Source organism: Chiloscyllium plagiosum, chromosome 35 (genome assembly GCF_004010195.1).
Source record: "Chiloscyllium plagiosum isolate BGI_BamShark_2017 chromosome 35, ASM401019v2, whole genome shotgun sequence".
Taxonomy (NCBI): Eukaryota; Metazoa; Chordata; class Chondrichthyes; order Orectolobiformes; family Hemiscylliidae; genus Chiloscyllium; species Chiloscyllium plagiosum.
The window spans coordinates 6,207,837-6,224,725 of NC_057744.1; the positions used below are offsets into that span (position 1 = coordinate 6,207,837).

A 16,889-nucleotide genomic window follows, 5' to 3' on the forward strand; every position below is an offset into this window, starting at 1 on the left:
GTCAGAATTAATCTGAGGATTTAAAGGATGACATTCTATAAGAATTTGTAATCATCTGACATTTGTCACAGGGTCAGATAATATGTTGTTGTATCCTGTGGTGCCTCGTGAGAAAGTGTCCTGTTACAGTATCTCAAGGAAAACATGACCTTGTATTTTGATAGCATTGAGAACATCTTAAAATGGATGGATTCCAATTAAAATAAAGTCTAGTCACTGTTGTTCTGTGGTAAAGCACACACTGACAAGCAATGTGAAAAGCACAATCTCACAGACAGCAATCAGATAAATGACTGCTTAATCGGCTGTGGCTGTACTTGAAGAAAGAATATTGGCAAAGACATGAGGAAACTACTTTGTCTTTGTCAAAGCATTTCGTGTGTTGTTTTTTATATCCACCTTAACCAACAGAAGTTGCAAGTGGGACTTCATTTGTTGAATATCTCATCTATAAAACAGCAGCTCTGACTGTGCAGCACTCCCCCAACATGGTGAAGGACCTATATTAAATGTTTAAATTCCTGAGTGGGAGTTGAACCTGAAATCAGTTGGACTGAGTTAGTAAAGCTACAAACCAGGAGGAAATGAGGACTGCAGATGCTGGAGATCAGAGTCGAAAAGTGTGGCACTGGAAAAGCACAGCAGGTCAGGCAGCATAAGAGGAGCAGAAGAATCGACGTTTTGGGTTCAGAGTTATAACTGAAACGTCAATTCTCCTGCTCCTTTGGTGCTGCCTGACCTGCTGCGCTTTTCCAGCTCCACTTTTCTCGACAAAGCTGCAAACCAGGAGATTTCAGTTCTAAGTACATTCGCTGCTAAAATGGGAAATTGGATTCACAGTGGCTTTGAAAAGGCTCAGTGACAGTGGGGGAATGTTAGTAAGCTGTCAATTTTTGAGTGGGAGAATGAGAAACTATATTATCCTTCTCAGGAGGGAAATAAACTGTGATGGCAAATTATCTCTGCTTACATCCAAATGGTTGGTAAAAGAACAACACGAGCTAATGTAATATAAGAAACGAAAAGTGGACATACTGTAAAAGAGTCAGTTAGCTCAGTTGGTTGGTTTGCATTGCAGAGTGATACCAACAACATGGATTCAATTCCTGCACCAAGTTGGGTTCACTCTGAAGGATGTTCTTTCTCAATCTCTCCCCTTGCCTGAGATGTGATGACGGTCAGATTAACCTCACCACCAGTCATCTCTCTCTAATGGGGGAACTATAATTGTATAGGGAGAAAATCATTTAACACAAGCACCTTGAATTCCTCATACTGCTATGCCAACATTAAACCATTTAATACTGTCTAATTGGGGAGAAAATGGGAAAATGGGGTTGAAAATCCTATCAGTGGTAATCAAATGGAAGAGCAGACCCAATGGGCAGAATGGTCTAATTTCTGCTCCTATGTCTTATGATCTAAAATAATTGTATACCATCTCTGCTAAAAGAGGTTGGGTAGGAATTTCAGATGGGCACATTTGTACAATGGTGTACTAAAGTGTAATTTGAAGGAAATCAGATTGTGAAAATGCCTCAGGCTGTCTTGTTTCTTTAGATAGTTTCCTGGTACCCAAGGCAGCTGATGTCTGTCATGTGTTAAAGTTTGTCAAGTTACTTGCAGAGTTTGAGCTATTCACTGTTCCCAGGCAAAAATGAGTACTGCAGACGCTGGAGATTAGAGTCAAAAGTGTAGTGGTGGAAAAGCACAGCAGATCAGGCAGCAACCAAGGAGCAGGAAAGTGACGTTTTGGGCAAAAGCCCTGAAATGTCAATTTGCCTACTCCTCAGATGCTGCCTAACCTGCTGTACTTTTCCAGCACCACACTCTTGACTATCCTCTGTTCCCAATCCATCACCAAGGAGACAATACACATCCTTCAAATGAGCCATGCCATGTCACACCATCAAGAATCTTCATCTCTGACATGATCTTTCTGACACACTTTCAACAACCATTGTGAGCAGAATGATTTCTTTATAGTCACCAGCTGCATGCTCAGAAACCTTATGTCCCAGTAAGTGAACTCTCTCTCACTCTACACTGTCAGACATTGACATGAGCTTCTGTTCACTGCAGAGTACCCTTTGTTGGGGATTCATTGTCTGATATTGCTGTAAAGTGGATCCATTTAGATTTTGCTTTTCCATGTGGGTTGGCTTTAAAATGATTGGTTGCACCCCTCAATCATAGAATCTATGATGTAGCACAGGCACTATCCTGGTTCAACCTCCTTTGCACTCAGTGTGGTACAATCACATCCTTCCAATAGCAAGACAACCAGAACTGGAGATCATACTTCAGCTGTGGCCCTAGCTAACTTTATACAATTCCATCATTACTTCCCTGTTCTCATATTCAATGCTTCAATTAATTGGAATTAGGTTTTATTGCCAATTGTACTCAGGTATAGGGGTACAGGAGTACAGTGAAAAATGTACAATGAGCATGGTGGCTCAGTGGTTAGCACTGCTGCCTCACAGCGCCAGAAACCCGGGTTCATTTCCCGCTTCAGGCAACTGTCTGTGTGGAGATTGCACATTCTCCCCGGGTCTGCGTGGGTTTCCTCCGGGTGCTCCGGTTTCCTCCCACAGTCCAAAGATGTGCAGGTCAGGTGAATTGGCCATGCTAAATTGCCCCGTAGTGTTAGGTGCATTATTCAGAGGGAAATGGGTTTGGGTGCGTTGCTCTTCAAAGGGCCAGTGTGGACTTGTTGGGCCGAAGGGCCTGTTTCCACACTGTAGGGAATCTAATCTAATCTCATCATCATTCACACAAGCCATCTTAGATAGAAAGCTACCTAGGTATGAAATCTGAGGTACAAAATACAAAAATAAGGAAATGTAGCTAAAAGTTCAATCTCCTCTGTGCTGAGCTCGATCTCCTCTATGTTGGACTCGACCTCCTCTGTCAGGCAGCATCCGAGGAGCATGAAAATCAATGTTTCGGGCAGGAGCCCTTCATCAGGAATGTTCGATCTCCTCTGTGCTGGGCTCGATCTCCTCTGTGCTGAGCTTGATCTCCTCTGTGCTGGGCATGATCTCCTCTGTGCTGAGCTCGATCTCGTCTGTGCTGAGCTCGATCTCCTCTTTGCTGGGCTCGATCTCCTCTGTGCTGAGCTTAATCTCCTCTGTGCTGGGCATGATCTCCTCTGTGCTGAGCTCGGTCTCGTCTGTGCAGAGCCCGATCTCCTCTGTGCTGAGCTCGGTCTCGTCTGTGCTGAGCTCGATCTCCTCTGTGCTGAGCTTAATCTCCTCTGTGCTGAGCCCGATCTCCTCTGTGCAGAGCCCGATCTCCTCTGTGCTGAGCTCGATCTCCTCTGTGCTGAGCTTAATCTCCTCTGTGCTGAGCCCGATCTCCTCTGTGCTGGGCTCGATCTCCTCTGTGCTGGGCTCGATCTCCTCTGTGCTGAGCTTGATCTCCTCTGTGCTGGGCATGATCTCCTCTGTACTGAGTTCGATCTCCTCTGTGCTGAGCTTAATCTCCTCTGTGCTGGGCTCGATCTCCTCTGTGCTGGGCTTAATCTCCTCTGTGCTGAGCTTGATCTCCTCTGTGCTGGGCTCGATCTCCTCTATGCTGAGCTTAATCTCCTCTGTGCTGGGCTCGATCTCCTCTATGCTGAGCTTAATCTCCTCTGTGCTGAGCTCGATCTCCTCTTTGCTGGGCTCGATCTCCTCTGTGCTGGGCTCGATCTCCTGTGTGCTGAGCCCAATCTCCTCTGTGCTGAGCTTGATCGCCTCTGTGCTGGGCTTGATCTCCTCTGTGCTGGGCACGATCTCCTCTGTGCTGGGCACGATCTCCTCTGTGCTGGGCACGATCTCCTCTGTGCTGAGCTCGGTCTCCTCTGTGCTGGGCTCGATCTCCTCTGTGCTGAGCTCGCTCTCCTCTGTGCTGAGCTCGATCTCCTCTGTGCTGGGCTTGATCTCCTCTGTCCTGGGCTCGATCTCCTCTGTACTGAGCTCGATCTCCTCAGTGCTGGGCTTGATCTCCTCTGTGCTGAGCTCGATCTCCTCTGTGCTGAGCTCGATCTCCTCTGTGCTGGGCACGATCTCCTCTGTACTGAGCTCGATCTCCTCAGTGCTGGGCTTGATCTCCTCTGTGCTGAGCTCGATCTCCTCTGTGCTGAGCTCGCTTTACTCTGTGCTGGGCTCGATCTCCTCTGTGCTGAGCTCGATCTCCTCTGTGCTGAGCTCAATCTCCTCTGTGCTGAGCTCGCTTTACTCTGTGCTGGGCACGATCTCCTCTGTACTGAGCTCGATCTCCTCTGTGCTGGGCTCGATCTCCTCTGTGCTGGGCTTGATCTCCTCTGTGCTGAGCTCGATCTCCTCTGTACTGAGCTTGATCTCCTCTGTGCTGAGCTCGATCTCCTCTGTACTGAGCTCGATCTCCTCTGTGCTGAGCTCGATCTCCTCTGTACTGAGTTCGATCTCCTCAGTGCTGGGCTTGATCTCCTCTGTGCTGAGCTCGATCTCCTCTGTGCTGAGCTCGATCTCCTCAGTGCTGAGCTCGATCTCCTCTGTGCTGGGCTCGATCTCCTCAGTGCTGGGCTCGATATGCTCTGTGGCAAAGGTGGGGACTGCAGATGCTGGAGATTAAAGTCAAGATTAGAGTTGTGCTGGAAAAGCACAGCAGGTTTGGCAGCATTCGAGGAGCATGAAAATCAACATTTTGGGCAGGATCCCTTCATCAGGAATGTTCAATCTCCTCTGTGCTGGGCTCAATCTCCTCTGTGCTGGGCTCGATCTCCTCTGTGCTGATCTTGATCTCGTCTGTGCTGGGCACGATCTCCTCTGTGCTGGGCTTGAACTCCTCTGCGCTGAGCCCAATCTCCTCTGCGCTGTGCTCGATCTCCTCTGTGCTGTGCTCGATCTCCTCTGTGCTGTGCTCGATCTCCTCTGTGCTGTGCTCGATCTCCTCAGTGCTGGGCTCGATCTCCTCTGTGCTGGGCTCGATCTCCTCTGTGCTGGGCTCGATCTCCTCTGTGCTGGGCTTGAACTCCTCTGTGCTGAGCCCAATCTCCTCTGCGCTGTGCTCGATCTCCTCTGTGCTGTGCTCGATCTCCTCTGTGCTGTGCTCGATCTCCTCTGCGCTGTGCTCGATCTCCTCTGCGCTGTGCTCGATCTCCTCTGTGCTGTGCTCGATCTCTTCAGTGCTGGGCTCGATCTCCTCTGTGCTGAGCTCGATCTCCTCTGTGCTGGGCTCGATCTCCTCTGTGCTGGGCTCGATCTCCTCTGTGCTGGGCTCGATATGCTCTGTGCTGGGCTCGATCTCCTCTGTGCTGGTCTCAGTCTCCTCTGTGCTGAGCCCAATCTCCTCTGTGCTGGGCTCGATCTCCTCTGTGCTTGGCTCGATCTCCTCTGTGCTGGGCTCGATCTCCTCTGTGCTGGGCTCGATCTCCTCTGTGCTGAGCTCGATCTCCTCTGTGCTGAGCTCGATCTCCTCTGTGCTGAGCTCGATCTCCTCTGTGCTGGGACCGATCTCCTCTGTGCTGGGCTCGATATGCTCTGTGCTGGGCTCGATCTCCTCTGTGCTGGGCTCGATATGCTCTGTGCTGGGCTCGATCTCCTCTGTGCTGGGCTCGATCTCCTCAGTGCTGGGCCCGATCTCCTCTGTGCTGGGCTCGATCTCCTCTGTGCTGTGCTCGATCTCCTCTGTGCTGGGCTCGATCTCCTCTGTACTGGGCTCGATCTCCTCTGTGCTGGGACCGATCTCCTCTGTGCTGGGACCGATCTCCTCTGTGCTGGGCTCGATCTCCTCTGTGCTGAGCTCAATCTCCACTATGCTTGGCTCGGTCTCCTCTGTGCTGGGCTCAGTCTCCTCTGTGCTGGGCTCGATCTCCTCTGTGCTGGGCTCGATCTCCTCTGTGCTGAGCGCAATCTCCTCTGTGCTGGGCTCGATCTCCTCAGTACTGAGCTCAATCTCCTCTGAACTGAGCTTGAATTCCTCTGCATTAAGCTTGATATCCCCTGTGATCGGTGCTGCTGCAATTACCGGGTAATCATTGGCTGCTTGTTATCGCCATTGCCACAGATGCTGGGGGACCTGTATTGCTGCCACACTGAGCTGAATCTGCTTCCTGTGATGATGTGGAGGTGCTAGAGCTGAACTGGGTTGGACAAGGTCAAAAATCACAAGGCACTAAGTTTTGGCTCAACAAGGTTATTTGAAACCACTAGCTTTCGGAGCCTGGTTTCTTCTTCAGGTACTAGTGAGAGAGGGAGATCGCAGACACAGAATTTATAAGGAAAAAATCAAAGGGTCACACAACCTAGATTCAATCTCGCCCATGTTGAGCTCACTCTTTCATTATCCTCAGCCTTATGTGCTCTCAGGTGGTTGTAAAAAAACCCAGGGCAGTGAGGAGAGTTCATACCAGTCTCCCGGGTTAGTTTTTATTGCTCAGTGAAGATTATTTTTAAAACTTAGGTGACTACTACCATATTACATTTGTGGAGACTTGCTGTGTGCAAATTTGCTGGAACACCTCTTAATACAATAGTGACCACACTTCAAAAAGGAAAAAACAGAAGTTGCTGTTAAAGCTCAGCAGGTCTGGTAACATCCGTGAAGAGAAATCAGAGTTAACGTTTTGAATTGAGTCACCCTGCGGAAGTGACATTTGATCGGAAACGTTAACTCTGATTTCTCTCCACAGATGCTGCCAGACCTGCTGAGCTTTTTGAGCAATTTCTGTTTTTGTTCCTGATTTACAGTATCCACAGTTCTTTAGGGTTTTACACTTCAGAAAGTACTTAACTGACTGCAGATGAAGAGCTTATGTCTGAAACATCGATTCTCCTGCTCCTTGGATGCTGCATAATCTGCTGTGCTTTTTCAGCACCACCCTTTTCGACCCTGCAAAGGACTTTAGGCTATGTTGACATTAGAGAGGTGCTAAATAAATGTAAATCTTTCAATGTAAAATCTTGCATACTGTAGAATTTGACTATCTTGTGATAATTTTATGAGTTGATTGGCTGTTTTGTTTGCAGTTCAATTATGTTATCTTGAATATGTTAAGAATTGAATGGGTTTAAAGATGATCACTTCTGACTGGTCTCTGTTTATCTGTAAATTATCTTCCAAGCACTTGGTGACGAACCAGTCATGCTCTTGGCGAGATGCAGATCAATGCAATTAGAGAGCTGCTGAAAGCACATGCCACTAATTTGGTGCTTTTATCCACTGAGTTGAAGCCAGGTTTCTGCTTGAGATTTTCTGTGGGTCAACAGTTGGTTGAGCGTTTCACAATTCAAATTGAGAACAGTACTGTTCAGCTGTATTCACTCCCTGGTGCATAAATTGGCCTTACAGAGCAGCAAGGGTGCTGTTAAAAATCTCAAATATGTATTAAATTAGCTGCCCGCTGAAGGTAAGTTGAATGGGACTAAGCCACTAAAATCCGGCAGGATTCAGTCTCCTTTTAAAGCCAGTGAAGACTAGAAAGCAGAACTAGAAGTGGAGGGGATGGATTCAATTACATAGAGTTGTGGAAAGCGAGAGAGAGAGTCATTGAGTCATAGAACACAGAAGAGACTCTGCAGCCCTCAAGTCTACAGCAACCTTTCTACACTAATGCCACATTTCAGCACTTGGACCATAGCCTTGAATGTTGTGACATGTGCTGATCCACATACTTTTAAAAGTTGAAAGTTTTCTGCCTCAACTACCCTCCCAGGAGTGGACACCAGACCCCCAACACCCTCAAATCCCTGACACCTTGCGCCCTTCATCATAAAATGATGTCCCTTATTGTCGACAAATTATCTGTAACTAAATACAAAACAGGTGTGTACAGACTTCGCACAAATCAGTGGCGTTTTGACGTTCCTCATTGGAGCTTCAATCCAGTTGCAACAAAAAAGGCATTATCTAAACATGACAGGAAAAGAGTTACATTCTCAGTAAAACTGTGAGGGTATCTTGAAACATAACAGACCCTCATTAAATTTTGGCAGAAGGACCTTCGACATTTTTCTCACTGTGCTTTACTGCATCCCTCAGCACATAATCCTGGAATTTGGAATGTGCCAGTCTGCAACACTCGGTAGAGGTCAGGTCTTTGCTCTGGAAGACCAGCAAGTCTCAGGCAGAGCACAGAACACCTTTCACCAAGGTGATGGTGCTCCAGGCACAGTTAATGTTTGCCTCGGTGTGCTCCTGGGAAATCAGGCTGTTGAGGAGAGTCCGACACCACAAGTGCTGCTGGGAACAAACTCAACAAAAAACATCTCTCTCCAGACCTTCTGTACAAAGGCACATTCCAGAAGGAGATGTGAGACAGCCATGTTGAGGGAAATGTGTGGTGGGGCAGACAGACCGGCTGTGCATGAGGATCTGATGGATACTGATCCTTCAATTAAGGGGTGCACCTGTTTCCTACTCACCCTGCCCATGCCCCTCACAGTCTTACAAATTTCAATCAGGACCTCCTCACAGAGAGATTTCTGGGAACCTTAAATTGGGGGACCTGACTGCTTTCTCATGTGATCATAGAAATGCTTCTCTTCTGAGGAACAGCAGGAGTGTTCTCCTGGATGTCATGGCCAACAATTAACAGTCCCCTCCCAAACTGACATCACTAAAGGTCATATCATTTTGTGGTTGTGGAATTACCGTGGAAGGGAATTTCCTGTGTGCAAGTTGACATGTTTCCTATATTGTGGATTAGTGGTGCTGGAAGAGCACAGCAGTTCAGGCAGCATCTGAGGAGCAGTAAAATCGACGTTTCGGGCAAAAGCCCTTCATCAGGAATCGATGACTACCATATTCCACTGACTGTTGAAGCTCTTTGCAACGTCCTAAAGTCCCAAATGGGGCGTTATACAAATGAAAGGCTTTCTGCCTTTAATCCAGCACTGTCCAGGCCACTTCACAAAGACTGACTATTTTGGTGTGGCTGCAAGCAACAGTCTGTGATTGTAGTGTATCTGGAAGCCAGCATGATTCAGCTGAGATAAAGAGGAAATGGAGTTGGAGATTGCTCTTGTGCACCTGAATAAACTGCCAGGTGCCACCTATGTGATAGTTTGGTGCATTTTGTTAGCTTTGTTCAAAGGTAGGCTTTCTGTAAAAGACTGCAATGCTGCACAATGTCTTTTTTTAAATTAGAAAACTTTTGGCTAAGTTCACTGATGTTTATTATAAAGATGTATCAGCACTAAGAAGTCAGTACTACTAAACCTTGAGCTAACAGGGAATATTTAGACTCACTGGGAGCTTTCACTCACAAACCCACAGAATCATTTTTACGTCTGTGTGTCTCAGTGGCTTATCAGCCAAAGGTCCCTTCCACGCAGATCAAATCAAAACAGCAGGGTACCAACAGATTACCAAAGCATGCAATTTCTTTTGTTGTTGTTCATATTGTGGGAACTGTTGTGTAAGGTATTGGCTCTGATGTCAGAGTGTGTGTTCCCAACACACAGCAGGATTCAAGATAACCACCTGGAGCTGCCTGCACCAGTATGGAGTTGACGGTCTGACCGTGAGTACATAGGGAAGCAATCATACTCCAGCTGGGGTTTGTCCAACATTTCACAAACAAGCTTCCCTGCTTTGGTATGCAGTCCCATTTGTGGTTTCTCACTCAGTGTGCTCTCTGAACCTTGAAGCCAACGGACTGACTCAAAACATCGGTTCTCCTGCTCCTCAGATGCTGCCTGACCTGCTGTGCTTTTCCAGCACCACACTTTCGACTCTGATCTCCAGCGACTGCAGTGCTCACTTTCTCCCTGACCAGAGTTGAATGTAGTATTCCATAAGTGGCCTAATCAAAATCCTGTACAGCCACAATATGACGACCCAATTCCTATACTCGATGCACTGACCAATAAAGGCAAGTGTTTACCAAATGCCTTCTTCATTCCCTGTGAATCCACATTCAAGGAACTACGAACCTGCACCCTAAGGTCTCTTTATTCAGTAACACTCCTCAGGACTCTACCATTAAGCGTATAAATCCTGCCATGACTTGTCTTGCAACCTAATGAAATGCTTGAATTCTTTCCATGTGTATGTGTGTGGTGCTCCACCCACTGGGAGCATTGACCTTAACACAACTGAATAATGTTCATGTTACATTAGCTCCAGCCATTCTACTGAGATCACTCTGCCTGCAGACGTAGACAAGGAGTCCTGATCTCAGTGGAACAGAGATGACTATGTCAGGTCCCTAAATTCCTCCTATTTATGCCTGTCCAAATGTAGTTGTACTTATTGTTATCATCAGTAAATCTTCATTATATCTAAAAACAGCACCTCTTCGGTGGATAGGAGTCACATGTACAAGACAGAGATGAGGAGGAATTTCTTTACTGCAAAGGGCTGTCTAGACTCTGTCATCAAGCATATTCAAGGCTGAGATGGATAGATTTTTAATCAATAAGGGAACCAGGGATTATGGGGGAAAAGGCAGGAAAGTGAAGTTGAAGATTATCCTAAGACCATAATTAAGACCATAAGACCTAAGAATTAAGCTATTCAGCCAATCAACTCTGCTCCACTATTCGATCATGGCTGATATGTTACTCAATCCCATTCTCCTGCCTTCTCCTTGTAACCCTTGACCCCCTTACCAATCAAGAATCTATCTACCTCTGTCTTAAATACACTCAATGACTTGGCTTCCAAAACCCTCTGCAGATTAACAGATTCACCAGCCTCCGGCTGAAGAAATTCCCCCTCATCTCAATTCCAAATCGTCCCTTCACTCTGAGATAATGTCTTGTGTCCGCGTCTCTCCTATTAGTGGAAATATTTTCTCCATATCCACTCTAATCAGACCTTTCAGTATTCTGTAAGTTGCAGTCAAAATCCCCTCATTCTTCTAAACATTGAGTATAGACCCAGAGTCCTCAACTGCTTCATCCCTGGGATCATTCTTGTAAACCTCCTCTGAACACCCTCCAATGCCAGTGCATCCTTCCTTAGACACCGCAACCAAAACCGCTCACAATATTCCAAACACCATCTGACCAGAGGATCATACAGTCTCAGCAGTACATCCCTGCTCCTGTATTCTTGCCCTCTTGGAATGAACGTTGACATTGCATTTGCCTTCCTAACTGCCAATTGAACCTTCATGTTAATCTTAAGAGAATCCTGAACTAGGGTTCCCAAGTCCCTTTCTGCTTTAGATTTCCAAAGCCTTTCTCTTTTTAGAAAATAGTCTGCGCCTCTAATCTTCCTACCAAAGTGCATAACCTGACAGTTTCCCACATTGCATTCCACTTCTTTGCCTACTCTGCTAGTCCTTCTGCAGTGTTCCTGCTTCCTCAACACTACCTGTGCTTCCACTTATCTTTATGATTTCTGTGAACTTAACAACAATGCCCTCAGTTCTTTTGTCCAAATCATTAATGTATAATGTGAAATGTTATGGGCTCAATGTGAACCCCTGCAGAACTCCACTAGTCACTGGCTGTCATCCTGAAAAAGATTCCTTTATGCCTATTCTCTGCCTTGTGCCAGTCAATCAATCCTCTATCCATGTCAATACCTTTTCCCTACCATCCTGGGCTCTTATCTTATTTAGCAGCCTCCTGTGCAGCACCTTGTCAAAGGCCTTCTGGAAATCCAAATAGATCACGTCCACTGGCTCTCCTTTGTCTAACTTGCTTTCTATCTCTTCAAAGACCTCTAAGAGATATATCAGGCATAGCCTCCCCTTGATGAAGCCATGCTGACTCAGCCCTGTTCTACCATGCGCTTCCAAGTACTCAGCAGTCTCATCCTTAACAATGGACTCTAAAATCTTACCAACAATCGAATCAGTAATCTGCCATGATCTCATCGAATGGAAGATCAGACTCGATGGGCTCAATGGGCTACTACTGCTCTTTTAACTCATGCTCTTATACTGGATGTATCCTTTAGCATTAATCACTAGATAAGCCTAAGATAAAGCAAAGAACTAAAGGGGGATAGGCTGCTGTGAACTACCTCAAACAACCCTTTCCCAAGACAACAGTCCAGTGGGAGATAGCAAACAGGATGAGGATTGGCCTTTGGGAAAATAGCATCGGAATATTACTTGGAAATGATACCAGTGATAGCCGGAACAGAGCCTGGATGATGTAACATCATCAGTACATGAGAGAGTCTTGCAGCATGTGCTAACCTCCATGGGACTTTTATCAGCAACTCATTCTAGCAGGTGCTGTGCAATAAGGCAGAACAGAAACCCCACAGGAGGATTTAAAATAATTAATTTCTTCTGTCAGAGACCATGTGTGGATTTTAACCTACCGCAAGGTGTTTCCCATGTATCTTAACCATTTGTAGGTCAACTAAATTGTTTCCAGGGAATGTTTCCTCTTTACATTTTGCATTTGACTGAGAAACTCGAGGTGAAAGACCAAGGATCAAAGAACAGGCCAATGCCATGGGTTTAAAAAAGGAGAGACATTGAGACAAATCACAAATTAACACTAATTTATAAAAGGCTGTGGGATTGCGCTAACCTCTGTCTAAATGTAGATGCATCAACTGGCAATAAATTAATTTAGCTCAGCTGTAACATAACAATCTTGATAATTTTGTGCTGCTGACATAATGACAGGACGTGCGAGTTTCTCTCAGTTTCTCAGTGTTTCTCTCAGTGTCAGCAATTAGAACCCTCTATGTGCCAGGTGCCTCAGCACTTTGACAGGAATCTACCTCACCAGCAGCCAGCCCAAATCACCACTCCAAATCACTAAAAAAAATTATCAATTTCCTGTAGCAGCCATCTATCTGTTCTCTCAGTGCAATCTGTGTTAAATGGTGCCAACTCACTGACAATTCATTGCAATCACTGAAGTCAGAACTGGGCTGGCAATGTTCGTGTTCAAACAGATTGTCAATCACAAAGGAGAGCAGATGAGCGTTCCACCTTTCCCAATCAGACACAAACCCAAGGGCCAGAGCTGAAAGACAGTTTTCTTACCCACTGCTACACGCAATCTCTCACAGGATGCGTTCTAAAGCAGACAAGAGCCGAAAACCTCCAAGTCAGGAATGAGGAAACAGAGATTTGCTAAGGTATGACAGTGTTTTATATCATTGGTATGTATGTGGCTGCTTTTAATCAAATCTCACAGACCTTTTAATTAGCAATAACACTTGAATTTATCTAGTCTACATAATGTAGTAAAGATCCCAGAGGAGACAATCTCAATTGTCAGACAGAATTCAATACATATCAACATTATTGCTGAAGTCAGCAAACCGCACCAAACCAAGCAAGATCCAGTTTGTCACATCTGTCCTAAGTTTATCTGGCATTTCTTCACACCTGCTTGGCCTGTGGCATCAAAGGACATTGAGCAGAAAAGGTCAACTCACACCCGAGAACAAGGCCCATGTGACCAACAAGATGATACAATGTTGGTGTCAAGTATTTAAAAAACATTACTAATAAAGTACCTATTGTGAAAAGCAAACGTTGGAAGCTGACCAAGCTCTTCATATTGTGAACGTCGCACACATCGTATTGTGGTGAAAGGTGATAGTAGCTTTAATGGCCATCAGCATGATTTGCTTCCAGAGGCAGGTTGATACAGCTCAAAAACTAGAACTGTCACAGCAGCTCATGTCAACATATTACTGTTACACATCTTCAAAGATATGTACTCCAATAAGTGGCACACTCTGGTACAACCTAAAAGTTCCACTTTACGACATAGAAAAGAAAACAAATTCCCTGTTCCGTGACCCAATCACATTGCAGCGCCAAAACACGAACTCAGCCTGGATTCCTGAGATTGTCCAACCAATGATTCAGCAGTGACAGGATTAGCAGAATGCACCAATCTCAGCAATGTAACCGTTCATCAGATTGAAATCACACCCTGCGAGTGAGCATGAAAGAGCTACAGGACTTTCCATTTCAAAGACAGAGGATAATGAGAGGAATACATGACCAAAGCTGTACTCTGGGCAGGGAATATGAGCCAAAAGACCAGCCACAAATATCCAGATACCATAAAGGTTTGAAAAACATGAAACCAGCCCAGGTCATATGAAGGCATTACTGATCACGGTGCTACATTGCAAAGGCAGCTCAACCATTGTGTGGCTCAGTGGTTAGCACTGTTACCTCACAGCACTGAGGACCCAGGTTCAATCCCACCCTCAGGTTTGCACATTCTCCCTGTGTCTGTGTGGGCTTTCCTCTGGGTGCTCTGGTTTCCTCCCACAGTCCAAAGATGTGCAGATTAGGTGGACTGGTCATGTTAAATTTCCTTTTGTGTGTGGGTTAGCCATGGGAAATGCATGGTTATGGGAATCGGGTGAGTTTGGGTGGGATGCTCTTTGGAGGGTCGTTGTAACTCGATGGGCTGAATGGCTTGCTTCATCATTGTAGGGATTGTATGACATGCTAACCGTGCATGTAGAGAATGAGGAATAAAACTCAGCTGATTGTGCAATGAAGCTGAGTGAGAGCAAGCTGTCAACTGAGAATAACACATTGCTCTCCAAACAAGTATTTGATTACTAGATCAGGATAAATCATTAAACTTCCAAAACATTATGCTAAAGCTTCAATAGTTCATCTTGTGAACTCTGTTTGTCTAATTATTGAATTGACAACAAGTGCTAATGTACAATCATGTATATACCTGTTTCGAATTTATTAATTTGGTGAAAAATGACAATGCTGAAACTTTATTGCTGGAACAGCACAGCAGGTCAGGCAGCATCTAGGGAACAGAAGATTCGACGTTTCGGGCACATGCCCTTCCTCAGGAATGAGCAGAGAGTGTTCAGCAGGATGGTCGGAGGAGGAGCGTCTTATCTTCCGACTGGGAACCTTCCAACCACAGGGGATGAACTTGGACTTCACCAGTTTCTTCATCCCCCCTCCCCCCACCTTGTCTCAGCCGCATCCCTCCAGCCTGGCACCGCCTTCCTGACCTGCAGTCTTTTTCTTGACCTCTCCGCCTCCACCCTACTCCGACCTATCACCCTCACCTTGTCCTCTTTCCACCTATCACATTTCCAACGCCCCTCCTCCAAGTCCCTCCTCCCTACCTTTTATCTTCTCCTGCTGAACACTCTCTGCTCATTCCTGAAGAAGGGCATGTGCCCGAAACGTCGAATCTTCTGTTCCCTAGATGCTGCCTGACCTGCTGTGCTGTTCCAGCAATAAAGTTTCAGCTTTGATCTCCAGCGTCTGCAGACCTCACTTTCTCCCTGAAAAAAGACAATGCTGTGTTCTGTGTCACATAAAATATGCAATATACTTTTAAGGGACATTCTCACAATATCTTCACTATGTCATGACACCTGACCCAATGGTATAAAAGTCTCAGTCTCCATCTTACTGAGTCCTCCTGAAGCATGGCATGTCAAGGGATGTGTTTATATCTCAGTTAATGGACAGCGGTTTGCAATGCAAAGTGATGTCAACAGCGTAGTTCAATTCTGAGGCTACCATGAAGGATTCTCCTTCTCAACCGCTCCCCTCACCTAAGGTGTGGTAGCCCTCTGGTTAAACCACCACCAGTCACCTCTCTCTTTCTTCTGAGACAGTAGCCTTATGGTTTGGTAAGATTGTGATGACTTTTCCCTTATCTTTAGCCCAGATAGGCAAATGCCTTTGTTTATAATATCTGTAGCCAACAGAAGCTGTAATAAAAGTCTATTGAATCCTTCAGCACTTCATTACCATGCCTTGTTCCAAGGTTACAGAAGGTAATTCAATTATCACCTCAGCGGAAATGACTACTCTGCTGAAGGTAAAAATCCCACCAGTGCAACTAAAGGAGACTGTGGAGATACATAAGACCTGGATTGACATCTGTGGCCACTTCTAACTCACAGGTACCACATCATATCACATCAATGGTCAGCCACGTTCCTCTAATCGTTATCACTATTTACAAAACTCATTTACACAAGAATGTATTGAAGCTTTCATCATTCCCAGCTAACCTCCATCTTCATGAATTTGAGTTTACCCTAAGCTCAAATAACCTTGACCTCTGTTGCTGATAAATCCTAGAGACAAAAATCTGCAGATGCTGGAATCCAAAGTAGACAGGCAGGAGGCTGGCAGAACACAGCAAGCCAGACAGCATCAGGAGGTGGAGAAATCAACATTTCGGGTGTAACCCTTCTTCCGGACTGGGGATGGGGGTGAGCGGAGCTGCAGATAAAGGAGATTGTGGGAGGGGGTTGGGTTGGTAGAGGGGCTGAGTGATGAGGGAGTGATAGGTGCACACAGGTAGGGGTTAAGACCTGGTTGGTCGATGGGAGGAATGAGTCTGGTTGATGGCTAGAAGGGATGTTTGGTAAGTGGAATGGAAGGGAGGAGGAGGAGCTGGAAAGGGAGTTGAGGGATGGGAAGGGGTCCACATGTTCACTGGCTTAAATCAACCCTCAGTGTGCCAACACCAGAAATTTAAGAACCTCACCTGTGTTTAAAATTCCTTCATGGCTTCAGCCCTCCCTAACTCTATTGTGCTGCCCAGCCCTACAACTCTCCAAGATCTCTTTGCCCACCCATCTGACATAAATATCTTGTCATCGTTGTGAATGATTTGGAAAAGCATGTTATCAATTTGGCAAAAACAGTGCACAACGTAAAGGGTAAAGGACAGACATCTGAGGAAGCTGAAAATGTGTTGCTGGAAAAGCGCAGCAGGTCAGACAGCATCCAGGGAACAGGAGAATCGACGTTTCAGGCATAAGCCCTTCTTCAGGAATGAGGAAAGTTTGTCCAGCAGGCTAAGATAAAAGGTAGGGAGGAGGGACTTGGGGGAGGGGCGTCGGAAATGCGATAGGTGGAAATAGGAGGCATAGGGCTAGGCTTTAAGGTCAGGATTATGATTAAGGTTAGGGTTGGGATGAGGGTAGGGTTAGGATGAGGTTCAGAGTTAGGATTAGGGTTAAGTATAGGA

The 16,889-nt window shown here is 45.9% G+C and overlaps 1 protein-coding gene across 4 annotated transcripts in view; it reads left to right on the plus strand.

Moving 5' to 3' along the window:
• Positions 1-16,889, plus strand: part of drd2a (dopamine receptor D2a) — a 129,944-nt gene that overhangs the window by 44,478 nt on the left and 68,577 nt on the right. The gene's annotated exons all lie outside the window — the stretch shown is intronic.